Source organism: Pan troglodytes, chromosome X (genome assembly GCF_028858775.2).
Source record: "Pan troglodytes isolate AG18354 chromosome X, NHGRI_mPanTro3-v2.0_pri, whole genome shotgun sequence".
NCBI lineage: Eukaryota > Metazoa > Chordata > Mammalia > Primates > Hominidae > Pan > Pan troglodytes.
The window spans coordinates 132,008,081-132,014,263 of record NC_072421.2 but is presented as its reverse complement, the minus strand read 5'-3'; the positions used below and the strand labels follow the sequence as shown (position 1 = coordinate 132,014,263).

Sequence of the window (6,183 nt, the reverse complement as noted above, 5' to 3'; positions counted from 1 at the left end):
GGAAAGTGGGCCCTAAGCAAAGAAGAAAGGGGTTGCTATGGGATGGGGTGGGGGGATGAGTTGTGTTTTCATAGGAGTGTAATGGGAATGTCTTTATTTGTGTCTTTATTGCTTTAAATGTTTGTTGAATGAATTGAAACTTACATAAGGTATATGATTTTATACTTGTGCTAGAATGCTAAAATAAAGAATTTATGCTCCAGCAAACAACTGGAAAACACTTTGCTATAAGCATTACAGATGCAGGGTCATTTTTAGTATGTTGAGTCCACACAAGTGGTCAAGAAAAACCATAAAAACTACATGAACAGAAAGCCCCAGTTAAAAAAATGCATAAAGATGTTCATTTCAATATTTTAAGGATGGAAGTTAGGAACATCCTAAATGACCAACAACAAAGGATTAGACAAATAAAATACAGCATAGCTAGCTAGTACAATAGAATAGGATGCTTTCATGTAAAATAATGTTTCTGAAAGTAATTTTCATGTCATGAGAATGTGCTCCTGATAAAACATTTAGCGATTGAAAAAAGGTGCAAAATATTTTCCCATCTCTGCAATATAGGTATATAGGGAGCATTCTGTATGAATAGTTTTGTATCAACATACAGATAAAAGGCTAGGAGGAAACATATAAAAACTTTATTGTGATTATCTCTGAGTTGTGGTATAAAGGTGACCAAAGAAAGATGCTAAACTATTTTTGCGATGTGTTCCTAATATGTAATATAAATGTATTGGGGACATTTTGCATTCATAGTTTTGTATCAATAATATGGGGAAAAGAGGCTATCAGGAAGTATACCAAAAGTCTAGAGGTGGTTATTGCTGACTTGTGTCACTATAGGCAATCAAAAACGATACTAAACTGTTTTTGCGATGTGTTCCTAATATGCACTATAAATATATTGGGAACATTTTGCATGTATAGTTTTGTATCAATATACAGATGAAAAGATGGAGGGAATAAGCAAAAAATCTAACAGCGGCTATCTGTGGTTTACTTCTGTGATAAATGTAAGATGCAGAATTATTTTTGCAATATGTTCCTGAATATGTAATATAAGTGTATTGGGATCATTTTGCATCCATAGTTTTGTATCAACATATGGAGAAAAGTCTAGGAAGAAATATACCAAAACTTGTAACAGTATTATAGTATAAAATTATAGGTAATGTTTGTTTTTCTCTTTATACTTTTATGTATTTTCCAAGTAATATTTGTATAAACAATAAAATGCATTGCTTTTATAGCAATAATAAAACATTTTATTTTTAAAAAGAGTTTGTATTTTTTTTAAAGCATGAACCCCTGACATAAGGGTGGGGGAAGGCTTCCTATTTGGCCAGCAGTGGGCCTAGAATACTTTTTCAAACATATCTGGGAAACCTTTGTACAACTTCAGTTGGATCTGCAGTGCAAATGTGTTTTCATTTGCTCTTGGCAAAGAAAAGAGAAAGTATAACTAAAAAATATAACCACGACAGAGTTATAATAGTAATATTAGTAAACAAACTGCTATCTATGTCTAATCAAAGTAACATTTAAAGAAGTATAGAAAGCTGAAACAGGCTCCTTTTCCTCTAGTAGCAATTCAGGAAGGTGGTACTTGGATGCTCGCCCAGGGCCTCAAGACGCATTGGCCAGTTTGAGACATGCCCAAATCAGGAAAACACCTTATTTAGGTTATTTCCACTCAGCCAACTTCTTGCAGATGCGGGTAAAGCCCCCCCTGCATTTTCCCGCAAATTCAGCTGAGCTCCATAGTAACTCTGGTGTTGCAGAACACGTGACACCCCAATTTAGGCGATCCTTGTTCTGGTAAGAGATGGAACCATTTGGTCACGTACCCGGCCCGTGGTCTGAAGGGCACCTACCAAGGTTTTAGCATTCCTCAGTGGCACTGATTTGGACAGAGACACATTACAGGAGGATCTAAGTTCCTTCCTATCTTTTTAGTAGCATTTTGGGAAACTGTTCCCCCACCAAGGACATATTTGGCACTCTAGCAAGTCCATATGACTAGACATTACTTTCTTTTTTTTTTTTTTTTTTTTTTGAGACGGAGTCTGGCTGGCTCTGTCACCCTGGCTGGAGTGCAATGGTGCGATCTCAGCTCACTGCAAGCTCTGCCTCCCAGGTTCAAGCGATTCTCCTGCCTCAGCCTCCCAAGTAGCTGGGACTACAGGCGCCCGCCACCTTGCCTGGCTAATTTTTTTGTATTTTTAGTAGAGACGGGGTTTCACTGTGTTAGCCAGGATGGTCTCGATCTCCTGATCTCGTGATCCGCCCACTTTGGCCTCCCAAAGTGCTGGGATTACAGGCGTGAGCCATCGTGCCCGGCCGACATTACTTTCAAAATAGATCCATCATATTCCTTAAAGGAGAAGCTGAGTTGTGAGGCAAATATATATACACATATCCATTTACAAAGATACAGGAGACCATTCCTCCAATTTTCTGATGCCCTGCCCTTGTTCTGCTTAAGAACATACAATCATACAACCAAACTGGTCCCCATGCTTAAATGTGTGTACTCCTCTTTAAGGAGCATAAGCATTTTTATCTGCCACACTCTGTCAATCAGAGCATATTTACTGGGTGCCTACCTCTGTGCTAGTTACTTGTGGATAGAGGAGAGGGTAGGGGAGAAGCGGAGGTTAAGGTGATACTGAGCCAGAGAGACCTTGAACACACGAATACTTTGTCTGCCACTGGGTACAGAGCAGGGATCAGCTGAGGCTTTGACCTTCGTCTGAGCCAGGTCAGACCACACAGAGAATCTGCTTTGCTAAGCAACCATCTAAGTGGCCTCCTTTCCCCTAGGGCTCACTCTAGTCCCTGCTGGACAAAATGTATGGAATAGGGGCAGAGTGTGGGAGGGACCCCTTTCTAAATGGGAGGTCTCGCCTCTAGGGCTGAGAAAGAGAGAGCGAGAGAGCAATCATTCCAAATTGAGCATTGATCTTAAGCCCCTTTCGTTGACCAGTGAAAAAAAAATCTTCAGCCCCTGAATTTCTTTCTATATATGTATATATAGAGAAAGACAGAGAGACAGGGTCTCACTATATCGCCCAGGCTAGTCTTGAACTCCTGGGCTCAAGCGATACTCCCAACTCAGCCTCCCAAAGTATTGGGATTACAGGTGTGAGCCCCTGCGCCGGGCTGAATTTCTGAACCAGTGAAATGTCCTAGAATTTGGCCAGTACAGAGATTGCTTCTCAGAGTTGGAAATAAGCCAAGAGGGGTTGAAGAGGGGCAGGTGCAGAAGGTGCCGAGGGCTTCCCTTTGTTAACAGGGTACAAACCCTCATTTTACACAAGTCCAGCCCCTCATTTTACAGAAGAGAAAACCAAGTTGCAGAGAGAGAAAATAAGTCGCAGAGAGGTCATGCAGAGAATTGGGCAATGTTACAACTTGAACCTTGAGCTTCAGGGCTTTTTCCATTGTAATATACTGTGTCTAAAGGACACAGGGAGTGACTTGGGAAGACTCTATGAAGGATATGGGACTTGATGAGCACCTGCAAAAGTGGGTGGGGCTGGGCATGGTAGTGTTCACCTGTAGGCCCAGCTACGCCAGAGGCTGAGGGAGGAGGATCACTTGGGCCCAGGAGTTCCAGGCTGCAGTGCGCCATGATTATGCCTATGAATGGCCACTGCACTCCAGCCTAGTCAACAAAGCAAGACCCTATCTCTTTAAAAAAAAAAAAAAGATAGGTGGGGCCAGAAGAGGCAGAGAGGACAGGGGTGGACATTCCAGGCAGGGGGTAATGACATAAGCACTGGAGGAATGGATGTGGTGTCACCACAGGGCAATCTGGAGGAAATTAAGGTCAAGTCTTCCTTCTCAACGTGGGCTATGCAAGCCCTTGAGGGTATAAGACAGTGTCCCATGGGTTGCCAAAAGCCACAGAATATAGATGGCACAATTTCCTAGAGCACAGCTTGGTATCCATAATAAATAATTTACAGCATTGTTTTTCTGTAAAAACAAGCACAAATTTAAACAGATAAAACTGAGACCTCACAAAATCATTTCCAGTTTGTTGCAGGCCCCTCCAGGCCGTCCTAGGACTCCCACTCCAGTCTCATTCTGAGGGAGTATTTGTGCACTGGTCTCTAGGCATTTGGCTGTTTGTTTTTCCTGCCAGCACTCCTTGTCTTCTGATAACAGTTCCCTGGCTCTTTCCTTTGCTGAACTGCCCCTCCTCCACTGCAATCATGGGATTCTGGAAGGGCTGCCCATCTCTGTAAACTGCTGAGCCTTTCACCAGGCACGTGACCTAGGTCAGGCAAACCACAGTATCCCATCCTCTCTTCCACAATGATTGTGGTAAAGAAAGTTCACGTGACCCCAGCCTAACCACTCAAAGTACTTGCCTGGGATTTTTTTTTTTTTTTTTTTTTTTGAGACAGGGTTTCAGTTTGTCACTCAGGCTGGAGTGTGACGGTGTGAATGTGGGTCGCTTCAGCCTCGAACTCCTGGGCTTGAGCAATCCTCCCGCCTAAGCCTCCTGAGTAGCTGGGACGACAGGCACACCACCACACCTGGCTAAGTTTTTAATTTTTTTTAGAGATGGGATCTCACTATGTTGCCCAGGCTAGTCTTGAACTCCTGGGCTCAAGTGATCCTCCAGCCTCAGCCTCCCAAAGTGTTGGGATTACAGTGGTGAGCCACCATACTCAGCCTTGCCTGTTTTTTTGTTTTTGTTTTTTATGTTCAATGCTGAAATGGAGAGAGCCTCCCTTTCTTCTGTGGCTTCTAAACCTAAAGCTGTATATGGCTATGCCCTCCCCGACCCTGCTCTGCCATGTCTCTCACCCGAGGAATATTAGCAGGAGAGAATGAGAACAGCATGCACATAAAAAAGTAAAACATGCACATAAAAGAGAGAGACGACAGACAGAGAGACAGAGACAGAGAGAGAGCTAATGACATTGCTTGAGTCCTTGAACCCAGGTGGTTCTCGCGTCAGCTCCACTCCTGTCCCTCAGTGACCAGAGCACATATTGTTCCTTTTGTTTAAGCTAGTCTCATTTATTCATTCAGCAAAACTTATCAAGTACTTTCTAAATGCTGGGCACTATTCTAGGAATGGAAAAAGAGCGGTGAACAAAAGAGACAAAGACCCTGCTCTTGTGGCGTTTCCCTACCACATTGAGTTGTGCCTCTGTCTCTGTCACTTGCAACTGGAACAGTGCTGCCCACCAGACCATGGGAGGCTTGACATGTTGGCCTAAGGACTATGCTATAAACAAGAGGGAGACTTTGCATGTTAGCCCGAGGACTACTATAAACAAGGGCTGGGGGGTGAGCTTTGAATATTTTCAGGAGAGGAATCACATGATCTTTCACAAATGTCTAGATTTGAGGCTGGGCTAAGTTAGAAGCAGTGACTACAAAAAGGCCAGAGTGGCTGGCACTCTGATTTGTTCAATTTTTGAAATACCCTCATGAAGAAGGTGGCCTACTGAATCAAGGACTCTGGAAGGAAACCCAATTTGGGAGGAAAATAAAGTGCTTCCAGGAAGTGTTCCAGGCCCAGCTCTTCCTGCCCTCCCATCCTTCCCTGGCTGGGTCCTTTGGTTCAGCCTTCCCGGCTTGCTCCACTCTCTTGCCTTCTGCCCGTGTGCTGCACTGCTGCTTGGCTTTGAGGCCGACCTAGCACTGGATTCCTCTCCCCTCGAACCCACACATGTCTGCACATGGAGTCCACATGCCACTGATAGGAACAATGTGAGCTGCAGAGAAGGCTTCCCTCTCCCTGCCCCAATCCACCTACCTTTTTTTTTTTTTTTTTTTTTTAGATGGAGTTTCACCCTTGTTGCCTAGGCTGGAGTGAAGTGGCGCGATCTCAGCTCACTGCAACCTCCGCCTCCCAGGTTCAAGTGATTCTCCTGCCTCAGCCCCTCGAGTAGCTGGGATTACAGGTGCCTGCCACCACGCCCAGCTAATTTTTTGTATTTTTAGTAGAGACAGGGTTTCATCATGTTGGCCAGGTTGGTCTCAAACTCCGGACCTCAGGTGATCCACCCACCTCGGCCTCCCAAAGTGCAAGGATGAGCCACCACGCCCGGCCTCCACTTATCTTTCAAGACCCATTCCACGTGCCTCCTTCTTTTGAGGACTGCCTTGACCACCCCACTCATACTGAACCTCGTCTGACCTCCTGCCATA

General features: G+C 44.2%; 3 non-coding genes across 3 annotated transcripts; all 3 read left to right on the top strand.

Moving 5' to 3' along the window:
- The first annotated feature begins 681 nt into the window (after positions 1-681).
- On the top strand, positions 682-780 carry MIR450A-2 (microRNA mir-450a-2). The gene has a single exon (NR_035805.1). It is a non-coding gene; the product is annotated as a microRNA mir-450a-2 (primary transcript).
- A 77-nt stretch (positions 781-857) lies between these two features.
- Positions 858-947, top strand: MIR450A-1 (microRNA mir-450a-1). The gene has a single exon (NR_035804.1). It is a non-coding gene; the product is annotated as a microRNA mir-450a-1 (primary transcript).
- Positions 948-1,026: 79 nt separating this feature from the next.
- Positions 1,027-1,103, top strand: MIR450B (microRNA mir-450b). The gene has a single exon (NR_035806.1). It is a non-coding gene; the product is annotated as a microRNA mir-450b (primary transcript).
- Positions 1,104-6,183: the final 5,080 nt, after the last annotated feature.